General features: G+C 34.9%; 1 protein-coding gene across 3 annotated transcripts in view; it reads right to left on the reverse strand.

The window, feature by feature from the left end:
- The window catches only part of PDE1A (phosphodiesterase 1A), a 344,943-nt gene that overhangs the window by 244,602 nt on the left and 74,570 nt on the right, over positions 1-25,771 (reverse strand). The gene's annotated exons all lie outside the window — the stretch shown is intronic.

Here is a 25,771-nt window from a genome sequence, read left to right on the forward strand (position 1 = left end):
TATTTTAATATAACCTATTTTGGAGACATTTCTATATCTGAATCACTAACAAAATTCCTACTCAGTCAATAGTAGTCACGAGTTCCAGGCCAGAAGTTTGGTATATAATAAAGTAAACCATCTCAAAGCATGATTAAAATGTTTTTAAAATATACATGTGGTAAAGGCAGGGGAAATTGAGAAACACTCACACCTTTAGCTGAATGATCAAATAAGGGTCATATAACACAAAGGAGGATATGACCTATATATGATTGCAATGTGTAGTTCTTAGCATTCTCCAAATACCTCCACAGGAGCAAGAACACATTTTTATTTTCCTTCCTTTCAGAGGAAAGACAAAGAAGAAGAGAATTACAAAGAAATCACTGATTATATTGAGCACAGTTCTAATCCATACCTTTTTTTTTTTCATTTTTCTAATGACATCATTCTAAGACAGCATTGAACTAAAAATAATAAGTGGGTTCTAATCCTAGTTCTAACATGCAAATGCTGGGCCATTGTTGGAAAAATTCTTGACCTATCTGAGCCCCAATTTTTGTATTTATAAAATGAGGTTATAACATTCATTGAATATTATGTTTTTTCCCAGCTTTAATGGTACCACCATGCTATTTCTAAATATGATGAGTTTGCTTCTTGCTAAGGAACTGGCATAGAAGTTATGAGGCCTAATACTCTAAAAATACATATTTATTATGTAAAGTTATAAATAAAGGAGTCATAAATAAAAAGATGATTTTATATTGTATATACCTCTGTAGATACATTATATATTATATTCACTTAAAGACATATAATGAATATATATTATATATTCACTTAATGACATCTAAATCAGTGTTCTCTTCACCATCAATAAGCATCCAACCATAAACTGACATGTGTGCAATACTGCAGTTAAATCTGGAGACCATCTATATGCAAAATGATATATAGACCTTTGGAATAAATGCATTATTATAACCATATGCTTTGGCTTTCTTTGTACAGGAAAGCACATAGGAAATAACATGCTGCACAGTTCTTCTGGAAGTATTTTTGCATTTATGGGTGGCAGTTGATTTCTGTATCTATATTACTATTAATTTAACATAAATTCTCCTAAGGGACAACCCAAGAGAATAATAAGCTCATCAACTTTAAAAAAATTGACTTTTTGTTATTAAAAAAATTTTTTGTTAATAACAAAATTAAAATTTTATTGACTTTTGAATTAGAAAGATGAGAGGATTTCTTCACTTACAGGGTGGAAGGAACACAACACAAATACTAGTAAACTTCTAGCCAAGGTACAGGTCAAATGACAAGCCAAGTATAAAATCCAACTGGAGGCTCAAAGTCTTGATTATCAACTGTAGAATCTGAAAGTTGTCAAATTAATTATAGGAAAATAATATTTTTGCCTTGAGTTAAGTTTATATTCCTTTTGCTCTTTAGTGATTAAGGCAGAAAGCTTAGCTTCCCATTTATATCAAGCACCATATTTAAACCCAATCTTAGAACCTAAAAAGCCATAAGAAAATACCAGGAAGTTAAATATTCACCTGGCACAAAGAAAAATATGTACTTCTTAAACGTTTTTGTAAACTTTTTACCAAAGAGCATTTAAATTTAACATTGGGAAGAAAAGTTTGCTCTATTAACTTATTCAGCTTTAATGTAGTATTCAATAAAAGGACTCCACGATTGTTGCTTAAATTACAAAAATATATTCCTTAAATTAACACAATTGTACTGTGTAAAGTACTAAAATTTATTGTATAAATAACCAGGCCAACTCTCCTATAAAATAAACTGAATACAATTTATTATGAATAGTTTTTTGCTGGGAGTAGGGATTAGAAATGGTGTTTAAATTTTTCCTGTTATAGTAAACTCTCTTTCAGTATGACCTTGCCTAACAGTTTCAGGAGCATTCCCTGCTCTCCCATGTGGTTACACCTCTCTCTCTCTCTCTCTCTCTCACACACACACACACACACACCCCTTCCCCCACTCACCACTGCTAGAGACTGTCAAAACAGGTGCTTAATAAATATTTCTTAATTTTTACAAATGCTCAGTTGAAACACATCAATGTAGCCAACATAACTCATGGTGTGTGACAAAAACATAGATCAGCTCCATGACTTTCCCAATCAAGTGAATACTAAGTGTGTCATGTTATTTTGTTTTAAGTATCTTGGAAAATAGGTAAGCTTTACTTTCTCTTGTTTTTTTCTTCTTTTCCCCCCCATTTTACTACTCCATTCTATGGCTCTATTTGTTATATGTAAGTGCCAAAAAGCATGCAATGGTAGAAAAATCATGTAACATTAAGGACAGCCCAAGAACTGATTATGAATTTATCTTTTGGTAATCATTTTACCACTTAAGTCCGGCAAATATCAGCCTGAGAGAAGTGTATGCTTTTTTTTTTTTTTCACCCAGTTTAATTAAACAAAATGTCACAAGTTATGTATTTTTTTAAAGATTTTATTTATCTGATGGAGAGAGAGATCACAAGTAAGCAGAACACCACTTGGTCAATTCTACCATGAGATAAATAGAAGGGTGTAAACTATTCCTAATGAACCAACCACAACTCTGCCCCTTTACCACTAGGCAAAAAAACTACTGTGTATAAGTGCACAAGACTGGCATCACATAGAGCTAACTCTAAATCTAATGTATCCTTTCAAGGTAAGTCATTTGTAACTTTCAACATTTCATCCACGTTTTAAAACAAATTTCCTGCTACATGTTTCACAACTAATTACAAAGCTAGTTTATAGGTGGTAGAGCTGGGATTTGAATTCAGATGGCTCATTCTTGAACCCAAGCTTTTACGACTACTGAGTAGGATATCACCTTGGTGGGGACTCTGCCACTCATGTTGTCTGGGTTCTTTCTGGGCCATATTTCACATTCTGTGGAGAAAGAAAAGGAGCAACTCACCACTCTAATGAGTATCTATTCTCTTAACCCTCTGAACCTCTTAATCCTACTGATCTATTATTGCATTGCCCATTGTGTTCCCCATACTTACAAGAGCCAACCCTAGAGAGGACCTACTGATATCAAGACGAAATAATCAATGAATATGTTCTCTTAAGATTCAGATGGAAGCAGTGTTGAACTATAAGGAGCCCTGGACTAATGTCAAGGCACACGTATTTACATCCAGCTCTAGCGGCAATTTTCTCAACTCCCTGCACGTGTTTCCTTAGCAATCAAGCTAAGAAGCTGAGCCTCATGGGGTGCCTGCCTGGCTCAGCTGGTTAAGTGTCTGCCTATAGCTGGCTCAGGTCACGATCCCCAGGGTCCTGGGATCAAGCCCTCATGTGAGGCTCCCTGCTCCAGCAGGGAGCCAACTTCTCCCTCTCCCTCTGCTGCTCTCCCTGCTTGTGCTCTCTCTCACTCTCTCTGTCAAATAAATAAACAATTTTTTTTCAAAAATTATATATATATTAAAAAGAAGTCAGCCTCATGACCTCGAAGATTCTTTCCAGCTCCAAATTTTTATGACTCTATTACTGACCCTGTGATAACATGTCAAGTTATTTAAACTTGGTGTCCAAACAAGAATAAGCTCTGTAGTTATATTTAGCTTTTCTTAACCACAATGAGGCTATGCATACCACCAGAATACTTTTCATCCCCATTGTTGTGGGTTTAAAAATACAACCCACTGCTATTCAAATGTGAAAATAAATTGTAATATTTCTAGTTTTTCTAATTAAGCTGTTTTCTTCTTTCCCTATAGCTTCACTTTGGAACTACCATTACTGGAATGTAAACTACAGGAAGTCAAGGATTAGGGTCTGTTGAATCCTAGGACATGGTATATAAGAGACAGTCAATGACTATTTATTGAATGAATGAACGCACAAACAAAGTGCCTGCCAGTGCTATCTCATCATCTTTCTTCATATTCTTTTTCTAAAAACTTAGTCACAGCTGGTAAATGTTCAGACTTTCATATTCCCTTCAACCCATTGTTTTCCTTCAGGGAGGCATCTGACCCTATAGGGAGGTGGGTTTCTATGGTCCTGTAGTGTTCAAAAAAGGTGGCCTCCAACCCAAACCTGCAAGTCCCTGCAGTCCTTTGTTTTTTCTGGTTTCTGCAACCATGTTTCTTGTCTGTCTGCTCACTTGTCTGCCTGAAGATATCTACTGCTGAAATCTATGGCTGTTTTGTTCAATAGGCTCAATCTAGGAACTATGGTCATTCTTTTCTCCTTAAGCTCAATCTTAGCCCTCACCGGTGGTGCAGGACCCTCAAGTATACATTACATCCTTCAACTGGATCTCATCTGGCTTGGGACTGGACATGCCATACCACCATTTTTATTCTATTGTAGCTGAAATCACTAAGTCACTGGGAAAATCTTCTGCTGTAAGCTTTCACATTCCCCACTCTAAGCTTAATCAATAAAAACTGTGTGTGTTCTGACTGCTCCACTGACTGGCCATTCCCCTTATCCTGTCCCTCTCCTTGGGCCTCCGTATTTCCTGAGAACAAGAATTAGCAGTGGAGTCTGATACAAGACTGATGAATCACAGGCTTATCCCTCAGAAACCAATAATACATTGTATGTTAATTCATTGGATTTAAATAAAAGATGTTAAAAAAAAAAAAAAGAAGTGGAGCCTAAAGATATGACTGAATTGTCCTAATCTCATGATGAAACTTTCAGGAATGAGCAGTTGCTTCTTACGGGTGAGTAAAGAAAGCAGCTTCTTGAGTTACAATCTACCTACTCCTGGTGAAGATGCTGTGCAGATTGTTGAACTGACAACAAAGGGCTTTAAATACTAGGGAAACGTAGATGATAAAGCCATGATAGAGTTTGAGAAGATGGACTCCAATTTTGAAAGAAGTTCTACTGTGTATAAAATGCTATCAAACAGCATAGCATGCTACAGAGAAATCACTTGCAAAAGGAAGAATCAATCCATGCAGCAAACTTCATTGTCGTCCTATTTTAAGAAATTGCCACAGCTACCGCAAACTTAAGCTAAACTACCACCATATAATCAGTCAGAAGGCATCAATACTGAGATACAAGACCCTCCACCAACAAAACTATTATTACTCTGTTAAGAAAACCACAGGCCCAGGATGGAGTTACTTCTTCTAGACCAAGTCATCAAAACAGGGTTTAATACCTGAAACTTCATGACAGCTTCAACTTCCCCCAGAAATGTAGTCTCAACAGGTTAGTCAGAAACTGTTTTATCAGCACAAGGGAGGTAATCTGTCACCTGGGACTTCTCAGTGCCCCAAAGAAAAATGAGTAATCTGCAGGATAAGAACCCCTGCTTTTCCCCCTAGGGGAAAGTGACCTTGCCTGAAACAATCCTTTCTTTTCTTTTGCTAATAACTTCTTGGCCCCACCCTCTGTCCTAGAAGAAACTTTTTTTTTTTAACAATTAATTTCTGAGGTAGAATTTAGGGATTCATCAGTTGCATATAACACCCAATGCTCAGTTTATCAAATGTCCTCCCTAATGCCCATCACCCAGTTATCCCAAAATCGATAAAGAACTTATCAAACTCAACTCCCAAAAAAGCTTCCATTTTGTACAACTCCTTGGAGCTCCCCTCTTGCTTGATGGGATGCTGCCCCATTCATGAATCTCTTAATAAAGCCCATTGGATCCTCAAGTTACTCAGTTAAATTTTGTTTCTTAACAACTTGTTGAAAGCTTAGATGATAGTTAGCATTTTTTAGCAATTTAGCAATAAATTTTAATTTTTCTATTTTTTATTTAAATTATTTACTAATTTGACAAAGACAGAGAGCGCAAGCAGAGGGAGCAGCAGGCTCCCAGTATCCTGGGATCATGACCTGAGCCAAAGGCAGATGCTTAACCAACTGAGCCACCCAGGTGCCCCTAAATATAACTTGATTATGCACTGGTAAACCAAAAAATACATTCGACTTGCTTTAATGCAATATTCACTTTATTGCAGTATTCTGGAACAGAACCCAAAATATCTCCAATGTATTACATGCCTATATTGAAGTCTGGTTTCTTATTTGTTTTTTACTTTCATTTATTTTATTGTTTTTACTTTCATTATTTGTTTCTTATTTGTTTTTTACTTTCATCTGTGATAATAATAATCCCACTCCCCACACTGCATGGTGCCTCCGGCTAATTCGGAGAAGATAAGATCATATTTATTAAGTGGAAGAGAGATAAGAGCATTATTCCCGTCATTTTATACAGCTTTCTTACTCATTTCAATGGGTGCATAGTGAGTAAATTATACCACGGTCTTAACACTACCACACCCATGTATCCCTTATTCCATTTGCTCTTTGCAAACAAGACTGTTTCATTCCTCACTAGCCACACTGGCGTTTTATTCCTTGAACACTCCACACTCTTTCAGACTCTTTTGCATATACTGTTTCCAAGGTCTAAAATGCTATTCCTTCTGCCCATGGCTCAGATTTCAGCTGCAGTTTCACCTCTGAGAGGTGTCTCCCTTGACAACCCCACCTGAATTCCTATACCTACAATACTGTCCTTGGTCCCCTATTAGCAAGCTTCATTATCCTTGTGTCATGTTAATGATTTATTCAGATTCATCTGTTTAGTGATGAATAAACCCACTCTTCAGGATGCAGTAACTGAGGGAAAAATCCGAACATCTGAGTGTTCCTGACTACCTTAAACATAAATTTAGTCAAGTTACACAAAAATAAAATAGATGTCTGTGAAGGGGAGCAAAATATACCACTCCAAAATATATCTCTTTGGCATATTTATTATCATAAGCTGATTATTTTTAAGAAACAGAAGACCCTGGTGAAGCTCACTTTTGTTTACTGTGCTTTTCCTGGAAGCCTCCCATAACTGACTTCCCACCCCCGACATCTCTCTAGCTGAAAATGGTATTTAACTTGCCGGCTTTGGCCATTTGGGAGTTACTCAGTTTTTCTGGGTCTCTCCCATGTATCCATGTTACTAAATTTTGTTTACTTTTCTGCTGACAATCTGTCTTATGTCAATTTAATTATTAGACCAGCCAAAGAACCTAGAAGACAAGAAAACTTTTCCACCTCCACATCTGTAAGAACCTACAAGTATACTCTTACTGCTCTCTTGCAGTGCTTCGAAACATCCTCTAACACTTACATATATTTTATCTTGAAATATTTGTCATTACATTTCTTCAAATGAGAAGCTCTACATATCTGAGAATAAATGCATTGAATATTAAAATTAACAATGCAACTGATTCATCACTTTGGAAATGGTTCTCAATTTGACCAAAAATGTTTTCTACCTTATGGGCAAAAAGCAGACTCTATCCTATTAATAGTTTCAAACTAGATTATCCTGGCTTTCAGTCAGAATTTGTTTATTGGCCACTTATTCAATAATAAAATACATCAGAATTGTTATTTTCTTCAGTGAATTAGTAAGGAAGACCTGGTACATAGCTTTAAGAGGCAAGGAAAAACCGTTCCCTGATTTGGCTGACTCTTTGGCCAGGTATCAGAGCTGAGCCTTTCTACTTCACAAAGTAGGAGAACTTCCTCTTTGTCATTAAGTGTGGAAGCGGGTCAGCTAAAGTTTGATTGGCTCCAATTAGCACTCCTACCAGTTCTGAGAGCCTTAAGAGCTGGCATTCAGACACCTTCTTTTAAATGAGTGTGACATTCTGTGGAAACATCAACAACAACAACAAAGAAAATCATTTAAAGCAGAATCTCATTGCCAAACACCCACCCACAGCTTCCTGTCTAAACAAGCAACAAATAAATTCACTGTAAAAGGAAATGACTTTTGCATAGTGGGTAGTTAAATAAACATTACAAAAAGAGACCTCCTTAATATAAAATTCCCTTTGAGTCAGAGGACTAAGAAAGAGATGGTCAAACTGGGGCTTGAATGATGAATAGATACTCAGTAAGCAGGCTAAGATGAAGGACCAGTGAAGTATTTCATCAGCCCTAAGCACTAGGCAACAACGGTTGGTTTGGAGAACGCAGTGTGGAGAAGCATGGTGCTGTGGTTCCTGCCATGCTAGCCTGCAGAATGCAAGAGGCTCACACCATCACATAGGAGGGGAGCTGTAAGGAAGAAAATAATCGATGTGACATCCCAGTTTAAAAGCATGTGATTCTGAAGTTTCCATTACTCCCCAAACATGCCAAAAATGTTCTTATCTGCAGTTCTTTGGGCAGTGAAAGCTGTCCAAAGGTACGTGCAGGCTGAGACATGTTCAGTTTCTCTGCTGCTCTGAAACCCATCACTAAATCATTAACTCAGCTTCAGTGGTGAGTCATCATTACCAGCTTTTCTCCATATTTTAAGTTTGGTTTCAATATGACCTTAGATTCAATTAGTAGTTTGTTGGGTTTTTTGTTTTGTTTTGTTTTGTTTTGTTTTAGTCTGTCATAAGTTTCCAGTAATGCCTATGAATAAATATGCAGAACTACCACCCAGAATTGAATCAGTGTCAGTAAATGGAAAATTCCTAAATGCTAACCTATTGACTCTCCAAGCTTTTAGAGTTAGACAGTAATAGAGATAATCGTGACTCACACTGACTTTGGAAAGAAACAGCCACTCAATTTGCCAAGATCTTAATGGTATATGTGGTCGGTTCTGTAAATATAACTCAAATGTATAGAAATAGGCCACTGCCCCATTACCTTTCTAAAACAAAAATGAGTTCTCAGAGAGAATATATACAGACCACATATATTTGTACCCTCACATCCATTCACTCCTCAAAAAACTCATTCCAGCTTCAGCGTTTTGCTCCTTTTCCACTCACTTTGCCCCACATCATATTCATTGGAATAATCCTTCCTAGCAAATCTCATCTCTTGAATTGCTCTCTTATTTCTCATATCAATATATTATTCCTATCAATCGTTCTGTGACATATTTGCATATTCATTTTATTAATTTCTAAATTTAAATTCCATACAGGGTTTAAACGAGGCAGTAAACATTTTCCCAAGCCTGACACTAGATGTGTTATCAAAACCCAATACCTGACAGAATATTGGAAATCAAGTCTATTTTAGAAATTCTGCATATTTTAAAAAAAAATTATGAACCTTCATTTTATGATATGGTCCCTCAAAATGGCAATCTTCCCTCATCTGCTCTTTTCTCCACCTGACCCAAAGGAAGGAATAGGAACATGTGAATTGACAGGACAGTCATTTACTATGTGTTAGGCACAATACTTTTCCATACACTATTTCAGTTAATTCTACATAACATACCTAGAAGATAGATTCTTTTATCTTTAAGTCACACCCAAGGAAACTAGAGTTAAAAAAAAAGTTATACAATTTGCCAAATGTTGTATATCTTATATGTTACAGTAATAAGATTTGAACTCAGTTCTATCTGATGCCAGCATCTTTGTTCTTACTAACCCTGTCTCTCAACAATCATATTCTTAGTTTTAATAGTAGCCTTAAAGAAAAAGGCATCTTGGCTGACCATATTTTAAAAATATAATTCTTTAATCATTTTAATGAGGCTGAATCTTAGCAATGAATCAGACTTGATTTCAAAGACACATTATTTTGGTTTGGGTCCTATTCCCAACATAAACCTCACATATGCAGGCATTAGTGTACCAAAACAAAAAAACGAAAACAAAAGAACAAAACCCAGAAGACTAAATATGCAGTTTAAATTTTAAAGTTTAAAGTTTAGCATTTCTTTGATGTATAATCTTCACTGAACAAAATTGAATTGTTTATTCACAAAAGTGAATAAACAAAATGTTTAGTCAAAACATCACTGAGAAAGCCCAGAAAAAAAGCAAGTCAGAGTAAATACATAAATGAAGTTGTGCTTCTATCCCCAGAATACAGAATAGCTCTCCAATACTGAGATGTGTGTAATGAAGTTCTCTCTAAAATCATGCTCTTAGCAACTGATCTTACATCATAAAAAATTAATTCATTAGTTAAAATTCTCTACCTTCTTTCAAAAATCACAATTAGATACTTCACCTTCATTAAAAAAAAAAAAAAAAAGCTGGATGGGTTTCATTTGTATACTTGTAAACCACTACAATGATAATATGAATCCCTGCTGCCATTTATTAAACACATATTATGTACCAAGCACTGCTGATTTTGTTCAGTGAAGATTACAAACCCTAGTTCTCCTAGATAGGAATTAGTATCCCTATTTTAGAGATAATATTGGACAAATGGGACTGGCAAAGCAAGGATTTGAGCCCAAGACTGCTTTCCTCCCTAGTTCACTCATTGCCTATTGGTGCCTCTCCTGAATAGGGCCATCTAATATGATTTTGCTTTGATTCCCTTTCTGTGTTCTTCACAGCCATTTTGTATGTTTCTTCACTCTTTTCTTTTGCTCCTGTTAAATTAACAATTTTGTTTTCCAATGATGAGTTCCAAGTACTATTATTGATTCTAACTTTCTTAAATTTGTGGGAATTCTGAACTTACTTTTCTCCATTGCTCTGCAAATACACAACATCACTGCTCTTTCGAATGTACACATTGTTTCAGTATAGAAGCCCATGGACACTAAGTTTTGACTTTGAGTTAATGAGTTATTTGTTATAAGTAGAAGGGTAGGCTGCTAGAATCTGAAAGGAACTTCAAGGTCAAATTATTCACCGTCCCAATGACCGCAGAATTTCTCTTGCTTTTCCTTTCAGAGAGGGCTTACTCCCAAGTGCCCCTGAGGTAGAGGAAATGAATACACTATTTCCTGGATCTCCATTCCCAAGAACTGTTTATCACATAAGAATTTCATCTTGTGTAATGTAACTTATATTTAAAGATAGAGCCTTTTCTCATACTAACTTCTTTATCTTGTATACAATCAAGAAATAACCATCTGTTCCAGTAATGAAGGGAAAACTAGCAGGGTTGGGCTTACCGAGTAGTATTTGGTTTCCAAAGTAGCAGTTGAAAGAGTAAATTTGTATTTTGGGTCAATTTTTGCTTTAAATCCCACCTTTAAAAATAACATAGTCTAGGAGAGCCTGGGTGGCTCAGTTGGTTAAGTGTCTGCCTTTCACTCAGGTCATGATCCCAGGGTCCTGAGATCGAGCTCCACATCAGGCTCTCTGCTCAGCGGGCGGTATGATTATCCCTCTTCCCCCAACTTGTGTGTGCTTGCTTTCTCTATCTCTCTCTCAAATAAATAAACAAAAATCTAAAAATAATAATAATAATAGTAATAATAATAATAATAAATAACATGGTTTAACTTCACTGGCCAAGGTGACAAAAGTTTACCAGGTGTTAGGAGAACAATGATTACTAACACACAGGCTAGTCATCAAGGAGCTCAAGTTTAAAAGGAAAAAAACCAATTACTTGTAAAGGTAATTCCAAAACAATTCCGTGAGTGGAGTCATAAAATAAATAAGAGACAAAAGCAGCTCAGAAGGGAGAGAAAGGAAGACTCATAGAAGAAATTATTCTGTTTTAGCAAGGGTTAGCCAGTGATTAGAAATTCACCAGGTCAGAACTGTTCACTAGAAAGACGAAATGGAGAAAGCCAAGTAAAAGGAAGGTGGAAAATAACAGAGAAGCATGAAATATCATTACATTCAGGATCTGGTAGTTATCTTGGTATTAATGAAGGTAAAAGTATGAGGGGAAGTGGCAGGAGATAAAGTTGGAAAATGAGACAGAGATCAAATCATATGTGCCATGTGGGGAGATTAGACTATATCCAATAGGCAATGAGTAGCCACTGATCGGCTACAGTCAAGGAAAATAGCACCTTCTTTTTGCAGTTTTAGGATATCTCACCGATTAAAACATTGCAAAGAACAAGTCTCAGTACGGAGATATTAGTAAATAGTCTATCTTGGTGAAAGATGGTAGTGGTATGAAGTAAGGCAAAGGCATTAATTGGAAAAGAGAGACTCCATTTAAAATGCTAACAGGGTGTAAACATAGAGCTTAGTGAATAATTGGGTGTTCTGAATGAGAAAGTAAAGAATTCTAAGGCAGTACTTTCATTTCTGGTTTGTTATTTGGGTAGATGGTGTAAGAAGACTCAGATCATAAAAATAATAATGATGAAATAAAAAGAAAGAAGTATGGTCCAAGTTTATTAGTGGGACACAGGGAGTGGCAACAGCAAAGGATGGCCCAAGTGGAGATGTTTCAGGGACAACTAGATATTGGAATTATGGAAGGAGGTAAGGAATCAGTTACAGAGAGAAAATGTGTAAGTGTGGGAGGTGGAGGTATTGCTACATAAATATAAAACAGTGAACGTGGATGGTATTGCTCAGAGACAATATGTAGTTTAGAAGAGTAAAGGCCCAAGAATAAAACCCTGGTAACTGAGGGGATGGACTGGAAAGGGTATACAGGTGATGTCAGAAAGACTGGAAAGTCAGGAGAGAAAGTTTTTCCTATAATAAAAGTGGAAGGAGTGTCAAGTAGAAGAAAGGTGTTACTGGTACCAGAGATGCATAGCAATTAAGAAGAGAACACAAAAGTTTTCATTACAGTTGTCAATAAGGAAGGCACTTGTGGCTTTAATGATACAATATCTGTGTTAGAACAATCATAAATTCAGTAAGACAAAAGTTCTAAAACCAACAAAATCATGAAAGTTGGGGGATTTTTCTAACTAGGAATACCAAACTTACTTCAAATAATGCTGCCTATGGAAATAAATATGAAAAAAAAGATATGAGCTAACTTTACAAATATTTGGCATTAAGAAAAAATTTTTTAAAAATCTGTTTACACAACAACAGTATGATTCAAGAAAGTGTTTTTAGGTTTCTTTTTTTCCTACTTCAATGTGTTGATTTAAAATTTCCAGGGAATGTTTTCTTTTGGGAGGATACATATAGTAATTCAACAAGAGATATGAATCCAAGAAAAGATCAGGACAAAGTTGCCCTGTGTTTTCAGCTTGATATTTGCTTGGATAATCTATGTGTGTGTGTGTGTGTGTGTGTGTGTGTGTGTGTGCGCGCGCGTGTGTGTGGTTATTTTATAGAAAGAGTGACACTGCTGGTTGTTGGCATATTATTTAAGAAGCCGCAGTCTGTCTCTTATGTTTCTTTATCTTTCAGGATTCACTCCCAGGATCCTAGTGTTCCCTTTTCTGGGTGTTTAAGTCCTGAACTCCAGCAACCTAGAATCAATGTTCTACGTATTTTCTTCTCATCTTGATTTCTATGACAACTTAACTGTGTTCTGTGTTTTGTTCCCTCAAATGTGAGCCAGATGACCCAACAACAACAGCAAAAAAAAAAAACTGTACCTGCTGATGTATTAGCAGTTGATAAAACCCTGCTATCACATTTCAGAACATGATTATCAAGAACTCTAAAGTTAAGCAATTAGATTGATTAGATGCTATTTAGTTATGGTCCCTTTTAAAATCATGCCACTCAACTATCTTTTCTACCTAATTATATGCAGGCATATATTCACATTCAATTCTAGTAAATGCCTATTGGTGTCTTCATTTATGTGAAATAAATAATAAATGCTTTACCTATTTTCTGTATCATTTAAAAAATAATTCAAATAAAAATTATGTTCTTGGAAATGAATTAATATTATTAATATCTAAAATTTAAGATTTACTCTCAATATGACATAATTTGATTTTTCCAAGTTTCTCAAATTACCCATTATCCAACACTATTTCTTAAAAATACCCTTTTGTTTTTATTTAGTTTAAAATGCCACTTTTCTATTCTGTTGATTTTTCTGTCAAATACCACACTGGTTTAGATATTGTATCTTTTGGTATACTGAAACATTGGGTAATGTTTAAACAGTCTTCCTTCAGTTTTTTCTCCCCCCAATAATTTTTTTCCATCTTAATGCTTATTTATTCTTTTGCAAAAATTCGAAAGAAAACTCTTCCTTAGAGAAAAATACCAACTAATAAATACAAAAGGAATGACAGAGCTACAAAATCAATAAATATTAAAACTACAAGTAAAATGAAAAAGAGACAGGATACTTACAGGGATTGCATTGAATCCAGATGACTTTAGGTAGTACAAACATTTTAAAAATATTAAGTCTTCCTGTCTTTAAACATAGGATATCCTTCTATTGATTTGTGGCTGATTTAATTTCTTACATCAGTGGTTTGAGGTTTTAAGAATACCCATGACATTTTTCACAGAAATAGAAAAAACAATCCTAAAAATCTATGCTTAACCAAAAAAGACCTGAAATAGCCAAAGCAATCTTGAGAAAGCTGGGGATATTACACTTCTTGATTACAGAATATCTTAAAAGTACAATAATTAAAACAGTATGGTACTGACATAAATACAGACATACAGATCACTGGAACAAAATAGAAAGTCCAAATATAAGTCCACACATATACAGTCAATCATTCTTTGACAGGGGTGCCAAGAATCACAATGGGAAAAGGATAATCTTCAACAAATGGTGTCAGGAAAACTGAATATCTATATGTGAAAGAATTAAAATACATCCTCATCTCACATTATACAGAAAAATCAATTGAAAGTGGGTTAAAGACTTTACTGACCATGAAAGACTGAAAACTGTAAAACTCCTGGAAGAAAATACAGGGAAAAAATTCTTTGACACCGTTCTTTGCAATGGTTTATTGGATATGACACCAAAAGTAGAGGCAGTCAAAAAAATAAATAAGCAATAGGTACTACATCAATCTAAAAAGCTTTTTCACCACAAAGGAAACAATGAACAAAATGAAAAGCTAACCTAAAGAATGAGAAAAAAATATTTGCAAACCATTATCTGGTAAGGGGTTAATCTCTACAATATATAAATTCTTTTAACTCAATAGCAAAAAACAAGTAGCCCAATTAAAAAAATGAGTAGGGGCATGGGTTGGGGAGTGTTCAGTCAGTTGAGTGTCCAACTCTTGATCTCAACATAGGTGTTGATCTCAGGGTCATGAGTTTGAGCCCCACATTAGGCTCCACACAGAGCATGGACCCACTCAAAAAAAAAAAAAAAAATAGACATTTCTCCAAAGACAAATAAAATAGCCAACAGGTATATAAAAGGGTACTCAACGTTACTAATCATTAGGGAAATGTAAATCAAATCCACAATGAGATATTATGTCATACCTGTAAGGATGACTATCATCAAAAAAACAGAAGATAACAAGTACTGGCAAGGATGTAAAGAAACTGGATTCCTTGGGCACTGTTGGTAGGTATAATATAAAATGGTCCAGCCACTATTGAAAACTGTATGGAGGCTCTAAAAATTAAAACTAGAACTACAAAATGATCTGATAATCCCACTTCTGGGCACATATCCAAAATAACTGAAATCAGAATCTGCATTCCTATGTTCATAGCAGCATTATTTATAATGGCCAAGACATGGAAACACCCTAAATGTCCACCAATGGGTGAATGGATGAAAAAATTGGTAAATATACAATGCAATATTATTCAGCCTTTAAAAAGAAGGAAATTCTGCCATATGTAACAACATGGATAAACCTGGAGGATGTTATGCTAAACGAAATAAGCCAGTCATAGGGCAAATACTGCATGATTCCACTTACATGAGGTGTCTGAAATAGTCAAACTCATAGAATCAGAAAGTATAATGGTAGTTGTCAGGGACTGGAGGGAGAGGGTAATGGGAAGTAGTTTTCAGTGAGTATAAAGTTTCAGTTATGCAAGTTAAATAAGTTTTAGTTTTGCAAAATGAATGCTACACAAAATTATAATTATAGTTAACAATACTGTATTGTGAACTCAAAATTTTGGTTAAGAGAATGGATCTCATGTTAAATATTCCTATCAATACACACACACACAAAAGGGACAGGAAGAAATTCATGAAGGTGATAGATACATTTATTACCTTATTGCGACGATGGTCTCGTGGATGTATGCATACATCCAAATTCATCAAATTTTATACATTAAATATGTGCATTTCTTGCATATAAGTTACACCTCATAAACTTTTTTTTTTTAAAAGAAGAAAAGTGGGGCACCTGGGTGGCTTTGTTGGTTAAGTGGCTGCCTTCGACTCAGGTCATGATTCCAGGGTCCTGGGATCGAGCCCCATCTCGGGCTCCCTGCTCAGCAGAGAGCCTGCTTCTCTCTCTCCCTCTGCCTGCTGCTCTGCTTACTTGTACTTTCTCTCTCTTTTTGTCAAATAAATGAAGAAAATCTTTTTTAAAAGGGGGGGGGTATTTATACAGTCTCAAAGTATCTTTCTACAAATCACTTATTAATTTAAAGATAAAAGCTAAGCACTTTACTGTTACTTTATCCATAAGACAAACCAGCAACATGTTTCTCCAGATATAACACTATTTCTGTCCTGTTCCTGTATGAATCTACCTATGAGGAAATATTGAGCATAACCAAACTGAGGGAGGATCTACAAAATAATTGGCCTGTGCTCTAAAAATGTCAAGGTCAAAAAAACACTTGGAAAGGTTGAAGAACTGTTTCAGATTAAAAGACTAAGGAGACATGGCCACTAAATACAATATGTCATTTTATTTTATTTTATTTTAATTTTTATTTTTTTTAAAGATTTTATTTATTTGACAGAGAGAGATACAAGTAGGCAGAGAGGCAGGCAGAGAGAGTGAGAGGGAAGCAGGCTCCCTGCCGAGCAGAGAGCCCGATGCGGGACTCGATCCCAGGACCCTGAGATCATGACCTGAGCCGAAGGCAGCGGCTTAAACCACTGAGCCACCCAGGCGCCCTTTATTTTATTTTTAAATATTTTATTTATTTACTTATTTGATAGAGAGAGCAGGAGCACAAAAGCAGGGGGAATGGCCAAGGGAGAGGGAGAAGCAAGCTCCCCGCTGAGCAGGGAGCAAAAGCAGGCTTCCATCTTAAGACCCTGGGATCATGACCTGAGCTGAAGGCAATTGCTTAACCAATTGAGCCACCCAGGTGCTCAGTTTATCATTTTAGATTTGATCCTGGATTAGGAATAACATTGCTATCAAAGATAATATTAGAACAATGACAAAAATTGAATATGAACTAAGGAGTAGATAGTATTTTATCAGTGTTAAATTTCTTGATTTTAATAATAGTACTGTAGATGTTCATACTATTGATTAAAAAGTCTGTGCATTATATAATACACTATATATAATTTAACTTTATTGTACCCACATAATAAAACTTAATATATATATATATATATATAGAGAGAGAGAGAGAGAGAGAGTGAGATAGAGAACAATAAATGGAACAAAATCAATAATTATTCCTGGAGTTCCTTGCACTATTACTGTAACTTTAAAATTATATAATATATTTTAAAAATTACAGTTAAGACTATAACTTTTAAATTGTATTGAAATCTTAAACACTGAAAAATCAATGTATAATTGTCTTTTAATTATAACACACAATCTGCATTACCTTTAAATTTTATATCTTACAATAAATTTTACAATAAAATTTGCTATACCAAAACTTCATGATATAGTTTTTCAGCAGGAAGGTAGGAACTTTTGGAGGACAACAACTGCATATTATGATCACACTGATTTAAAGATGAAATAATTGGTAATAAATAAAATGAGTAATCTACAACCCTGAATGAGTTTTAAGCCCAGCCATAATGTTTTCCCTTCAGAGCAATTTCTCTCAGCTATTCAAGTAGAAATAATCTTCCAACTCTTCACTCACATACCATTGTTTCTGTCATTTTCATGGGACATATAAAACCTGTTCTGGATAATAATTATTTATACATAAATTATCTCTGACAATGGACTAAATAAAACTCTTTAAAGGTAGAGTCTTCATTTACTTAAAATCTTTCAATGGTTCCCAGATGTCCTCAAGAAGGTTAAACTCTTTAAAATTATATTATAAAAATGACATATAATGTCATATTAAATTTCATATATCATATATATTATATATCCTAGCTATATCTTTCAAAATTCCCCTATTCATTCATCGACATAGATGTACATACATTCCAGGCTTCAGCTATATTTGATTATTTTCAGTTCACTTAGATTATTATTTTCTTTCTGCAGAAATTTATAGTTTCTAAATGCTTCTGCCTACAAAATATTCTTCCCCCACCTATTTCCTGCATATTATTCAGTCCTTAGGGTGGATATGTCTTGCTTCTGGAAGACTTCGTTGGAAACCAAGTCTGAAATAGATGTCCCTTGTCTAACTGTTGAACTTTCTTACCACTGCTAAGGCATCTACAGCGTAATTGTAATAATTCTTTTACTTCTTTTGATCCACCATTAACTGTAACTTTTTTGGCGCTATTTTGTGTTGAGGAAATAACTCATCTTTGTACCCCGTATATTTCTTTAATGCTACCATCCATAAAGTAGGTTGGTAATGATTAAATGCATATCTATATGGTACTTTTGCAAAATGCTACCTATGCATTTTGAGTTTGGGGAGAATCTATTTCCTTCTCCTGTCCACTGAGGAAGCCTGCAAGCAATGACTATTCAGTTGAAATGGGCATACCTAGCACCAAGATTTTAGCTTCTATCTACCATTTTGTACTAAAAGGAATTTATCTAATCTACCATGTATCTGTGCATGCGTATGTAATTACATAACTAGTTTTTTTCCTAGAGAATGTTTCCAGTCCTTAATTTAACACTCTTAGTCTCTTTCTTGAATAAAACAAGGAAAAAAGAGTGGAAAAGATACCTAACCCTTTGGGGTTTAGTATGCTAAAACAGTCCTGAGATACACAAGTTAAAGTTGGCATACTTTGGATTTGGCCCAAAAAACTGTTTTTATTGGCTGTGGAAAATGGAATTTTAGACTATGTTGGGCCATACTATAATTGTGTTTGGAAATGCATAATGTGATGGTTAAACTTCAGTGAGAGTAAATGACTATGCGTGCTGGAAAGTGACTGTATTTTTTTCAGGACTTAAGGCTAATGCAGAAAAATAACAATAGAGTTTAAGACCATTTACTGAAGATATGGAAGATATAGACATTTGCAAAAGACAATGAAAAATCATAAAGAAACTTGCTTCTAAATATAAATATTAAGATCTCAACAGGGTACATAGAATGGGAAGTCAGCTTTTTATTGGTATAAAAACAACAGTAAAACAAATCACGTAGAGTAAATAGTTTATGCCTTGAGCTATCTCCTCAAAACAAACATTCCATTTCCCATCTGACAAAGAATCAAATGACATTGTTTTGCTTCTAAACAGGATTATTTTTTCTAGGATCTATGAATGTTGGTGATTCCCTTCAGATGAAACCTATAAATATTGTTTTAGGAAGCTGATCTGGGAGTTTAAAGGAAAATATTTTATGCCAATAAGAATCAAATTAGCTTCAATATGAAAGCTATACAAAAGAGGGAAATCTATAGCTCAGGCATATAGTTCAACCCTGTAGGCAATATTAAGACCCTAACTATTGTATAGGTTTTAATACCATTACTTAGATCAGTTTCTGCCTAGGGCAATAACAATTTAAACATTTCCTGTTTCATTCCTGCCCAGTATTGTTGTTTTTTCCATTATTGCAGCTCAAAAATACTTCAGCTGTTTTAAAGATTAGTGTGTTGGCATAAAACTGCACATGCCTTTAAAAAGTATTTTCTTTAACCCTCAATCACGAGTTAGTATTTTAAAATTCAGTATGGTCAATGGCCTTTAGCATCAAAACAAAATTTCATGGAACCTTGTTAACCAATTAGTTATGATAGAAATTATAACATGCTGGGACATGAATTTTCAATATTTATCACTATTTAAAATGCTAATATGTAAGATAAAAGTATGAGTATGTTTTTCAATTCATTTCCATTTAAATGGTAGTTACGGCCTCATGTTTACATCATCTCAGGTTTTATTATTATATAAATATCTTAAATATGATAGCCAGAATGAACTGATTAAAAAGTAAAATAGTTAACAATGATTTCTTAGAAATATTTTAGGGTATCTTAACATGCTTACCAAGTAAAAGGCTTGTGCAGTGACTGACTAACCCTCTGGAGGAAGACGTCCATCCTGCCTGGGTAAACAGCATACCAGTGAAGTGAAAACTTAACAAGATTTCAATTCACATAGAACAAAGATCAATTTATCTGAGCCATGGATGGATCACACTAAGGAATGCTGTTTAGCGCAAACAAAATCAGGTCAGAGGGTGGAGGGAAATGTTATTCCCATTAAGCATTTATGAAATTAAGTACAGTTTCCTGTTTGAGACAGATGTGGTAACTACCACACACTTCAACTGAGACTAGTAATTCTCTATCTGAAACGTCAGATTGAAGAACTGACAACAGATGTCCATTTGCTGTAATGCATAGATTAATTATCAGACTGACAATTTGCTTTGCAAATGGAAAAGTAAGGAGAAAAAGAGAATTTTTGAGTTCACTGATTTTGTTGTTTGATTATTAACTGGCCTACAAATGTTTGCAGAATGTTTAGTTCAAATAATTAAATATAACTTTCATGTGTCCTTAAATCACACCTTCTTTGGCATAATGTAAAGAACATGAAATCTCTGAAATGGCCAAATCTGGTTAGAATGCCAGCTCTTCTTCTAAGAAGGTGTGTGATCTTTGGAAAGTTGTTTAAAATATTTAAGGTTCGATTTCCTCATCTGTGAGGAAGAACTAATAGTTAGGACCAATTCATGGGATTTTGTGTTTTTTAAATGGGGTCCTATACATAGAATAGCCAGACAAATGTCTGATACATGGTAAATCTGCACAAAATGTTTTAATTTTAATCTATACATTAATCTTTAGAATTACACTTAAAATTGGTTAGGTTGAGGACAACCTATGGAAAATGCTTATTATCTTGAGGATTTTTCATTATATCACAGTTCCTAAATGCTGAATGAGTCACGATGTTCATAGGTATACCTGTGCACGTGTGCATACACTGCCCTCTTGAGAGGGTAGAAAGCTCTCAAATCTACTGCTTTTGGGGGTATGTTCTTCCCCCACACAATAAAAATTAATAAAGTTATAAACCTTTTCTCTTGTTAATCTGCTTGTTGTCAGTTTGTTTCAGAGACCTAGCTCTGGAAACTAGGAAGATAGAGGTATCTTTCTGCCCCTATAGTACATATACATGCATATGTTTGTTCATATTTTATATATTTTTAATTACAAGATACCTCCCCCTCATAAATTTTAGCATTCCTCATTACCAAATATTCCTAAACAATGTTGAACTTTTGATGTTCTAATATCTCATGTTATCTAAGAGTAATAATTTCCAAGTGGATGAAAAAGAGACATAGCCATCTAAGGAGACTATATCAAAATCAGCCAGGACCTTTTACAGACTGCAGACATACACTTGCCCCCCTCCCCTCCCCACCATCCCCAGACTTCTTCCTGTTCCCATCAAATTCCAACAACTCTCACCAACCCTCCCTATTCCAGTTCAGGTCACAAGAAGTCCTCTTTGCTAATGGAAGTATATTATTATACCCTAAGCAGAGCAAGAGAAAATACAAGCTGAAGACCACCACTACATAAATGTCCTCATCCTTTGCAAAGGGTATTAACTTGTGCAGGCTTGAAGACTAAAGAAATCAATTCTATGAGGCACCCAAACCTATCCTGTAAGGTTCAGCTCAAAGGCCATCTGTTCAATGATGTTTTCCATGGTGTCCCATACTCTCTTTGAAAAACCACAGATCTTACCTACACTATCTACTATGTACTATAGTTCTTATGGTTATGATATCTTCCCTATGAGGCTTTTGTAGATTATAGATAATAAGTGATTGATGAATGGATGGGTGAATAAATGAATGAATATCAACAATCAACCTTTGTTGTGCCTCACACCTTTGTTCATGTTCTATTATAAAGATATTTGCTAATGAGCATTGACGCTGGACAATTTTTGATATTATGGGGGCTAGAATATAAGCTTGTCTTGGAGCTCTGGCTTTATCTCCTTGTCTATGAAGCTCTTGTTCCATGGCCCTGATGTCACTGCTGTGTTTCAAGATCCCAGGAATACCATATGACCTGAAATTGCATTTTAGCATTTTAGCATTATAGTAAGAACTCAGTGAATCTTCTAATTATGCAAATCCTTTGCTTTCCTAACATTTCAAGCTCCTAACACTCATGCTTGGCACATTGGGTATGCCCAGTGACTTTTGATTTTCTTCCTTCCTTTCTTATTTTAAACCATTTGAACCATGTTGGAACATATGTTTCAAATAAAAATTTTAAAACTACATGATTTCCTTAATTCTATCACTTAGATTGTTTTTATTCTCAAAAAGAAAATTTAGAGTTACTTTGAATTATTCATTTCAACTTAGGAGTTTCCCTTATTGAAGTCTGACTTATGGGTACCCCAAAACACCACAATTGTTAAGCACATGTGACTTTTTAAGACCCAGCAAAAATTATGGACCATTCTGCTGTGAAAATTGTAAAGAATCTCAGATATTTAGAACTGAAAGAAAAAACTTCAAAGGCATTCCAAAACAGCTCTCTGTTCTTTTCACATAACGTCCAAAAAAACTATCACCCACTGCTAATGACTCTGCATGCCAGCCAATTTTCATCTACCACAAATGTATTCACTTACAGTTCCTTTCAACAGAGTTCTAAGTCTAATTTAGTGTGGTTTAATGGCTGAAGTCAAATGACTTTTTTACTTGGAGGCAGTTTGCACTACAGAGTTATCATAATCTACTCTGATTCCATTCAATGGCAGGTACAAACATGGATTATAGTGGTAGTGTGGTAAGTTACTTTAGAGATCATCTAGGTCAGACCCTGTATTTTCCTCTGGGGAAACTGAGGCCACAAAACAGAATAAAGCAGTGTCCTTTCCCTCTCATCCACAAATCTGAAGTTAATTTTTCTCTATATTTTAAAGTATATTTTAAAATATAAAATAACTATTGGAAGTTGATAGATTGTACTATCTACAGGAACACAACACACACACACACACACACACACACACATACATGTGCCACGAATTCTTCAAGATCTTAGGATACTAGCATTGTCAGACTTTATAAGCCTGTGAATAAAAAGTATCACTCAGTGACAACATACCCAAATGTGGATGTGTCCTTGCTGAATATGTAGGCTGAGCCAGGAAAATTATTGACCCCCCCCCAACAACAACAACAACAACAACAAAAAGCAAGTGAAAGATCAACTTAGTTTTAACACACACACACACACACACACACACACACACAGAAACCTTGATGAAAAATGCACTCAATACCATTAATATTGAAGACAATAGGAAGGAAAAAAAAACAAAAAACCTTCCTCTCATTACCTCTACTCAATTCCTTCAGCAAAGGAGGATATTTAAGGTTTAAATATTGCCAACAACAATTCAAGTTGAAAAAAGAAAGTGCGCCTGTTCCATTTTTATTCCATTCAGGTTTGTTTTCCACATTTGCTTAGGGGTACTCAACACTCACTCTTTGAAATCTTCATCTTTACTCTATTACTAAGCAGAATCATAAAGCACAAATATTCATAAAATCTGATGTGAGAAAGACCTGGGTTTCAATACGGGTTTGGCTACTTACTAGCTCTTTGATCTTAGATAATGTCCTTATCTCTATGCTATAGTTTCCATATGTATAAAACAGACTTGAGAATAATAACTCCTTTAGGGGATTGTCCTAATAAGTGGAATCATAGTAGATATTGACATCTCTATAGTATATGAAGCATTTAAGTTTTTAAAAAATGTTTGCACTTCAGTCATTAAATCACATTAAAGTAAACTAATTTAGATACTCCATGTAAAGCATTTATAATACTAATTCCCAAATAATGCACCTTAGCTAAAGTTATTTTTACCTCACATGGCTGTTGTTAAGATGAAATAAGATAACATAAATAAATATGTAAATTTCTGAGCACAGTACCTGGCACATAATAAGACCTCAATAAGTGCCAGCTTTTTCATTAGCCTCCTCATTACTATCATTGGCATTACCTTTAATTATTCCTTCTGCCAACTGCTTTCTCTTTTTCTCCCCCCATCAAAGGATAGAAGAGCATCCTCAAGCAAACATCATTATCTTCAAAAGACCATGGCACTCACAAAAATTTAGTAACTAGAGAAAATGATGGGACGAACAAAGGGAAAAAAATAGCAGAAATGGGGATATAAAGTGCCAAACTGAATCAGAAATTTTCCAGTTGGAGAAACAAGCTAGGAAATCTTCCTTGAGTAGAATTCAGGACTGGCTAATTTATGACTCCACCTCAGTTCCTGTGCCTCTATGCAGAGTCCAAAACAGAGCATTTACCCTCACAAGTGATTTTATTGGCTCATGGTAGGAAACAATATACGAATGACATCAGGTTAGCTCTCAAAAATTTTGTTAAATAAAATAAACAGCATAGTAATAGGGGGATCTAGGGAGATGAAAATCCCCTACAGTTTAATTAAATCAAGAACTGATAATGATCAATTCAGCCTCTTTCCTTTTAATGCTATTGTTTTGTTTTGTTTTTTTCAAATTTTGAAGCAGCTTGCTTTGGAAATTATAATTTATTCATCAGAGAGATGTTACAATGACATTACAGTATGTGAACCTATAGCTTTTCACTGTACATTAAAAAATGCAAAGCACAAAAAATAAAAATTGTTTACATCTGTTAAAACATATGCATCTTAACTATAAAAGGGGGAAAATAGATATCTGCAGCTGGCACTGTTTCATGTCCCAGTTTCTGAAGACAATAGAGAATGTCAAAAGTCTACGAATTACCAGCATGAGTTCTTTTGCTCTGAAAAGTTTAATTTACAAATAACTTATGCCTGTATTCTGTAATTCCCACTGAAGTTAATAAAGGTTGGGTCCCTAATCACATTCAAGTGACCAATGTTATAGAAATATGTGCTTGAAAGATATTTTTCCCTTTTAAAAAATATTTTTAAATATAGAAACATATAGAAATATATTAGCATATAGATAGAAATATATATGTGCAAAGACATAAATACACACTCTTCCCAAGTATATTTTTGTTATGAACTGGTGCCATCAGAGAATACTGTACCTTATTTGTTTAAGTTACTATGGCATGATTGCTTAAAAGGTTGAAAAATATTTAACCATCTTAAAAAAAAATCATTCTGAAATGTATTATGCATTCCTGCACCTTACAAAAGGAATCATCAATCAGTGGGGATTTTGCTCTTCTTTCAAGGCATGATCAGGGACTGAGGTCACCTGTTAATGTGAGCTCAGTGTACAGCCCATCTGGTTGCTTAAACTTTTGATGGTACAAAGAACACAGAAAAAGATCAAGGATAACCCAAGTATGCTCAGAGTTGTATGCTGCTGTCTCCATTGCTCCCTCAAAACTACCTTTCTTTTTTACCACACGCACAGTATTTAGTCTCTCCTGACCTCTTCATCGTTTTTGTCTTCCTTACTATTTGTACTCTGTACTGCTTCCCTGCAAGTATTTTTCTCTCACTCAACACTCAATGCCAACTGTGAACTAGAACCTCTGCTGGGCACAAATTACACAGCTGGAAACAATACAGACACATTCAGCCCTAACAACGATTAAATTCTGCCTCTTTTGCATATATTCTTGGAGGTTTTGTTTTTTTTTTAATAATTCTCCAGTTTAATTTCTAGCAAGTGTGATTCTAAAATTGTGATCACTTCTATTTAAAATTTTATTTATGATTTGTGTTGGGCAAAGTGAAATTTAGTCTCTGTTAGGTTCAAGCCAAAATGCTCACACATTTCTCCATTAATAAAGGAAACACCCATCTATAAAGCACCAAG

This window comes from Meles meles, chromosome 9 (assembly GCF_922984935.1).
Source record: "Meles meles chromosome 9, mMelMel3.1 paternal haplotype, whole genome shotgun sequence".
Taxonomy (NCBI): Eukaryota; Metazoa; Chordata; class Mammalia; order Carnivora; family Mustelidae; genus Meles; species Meles meles.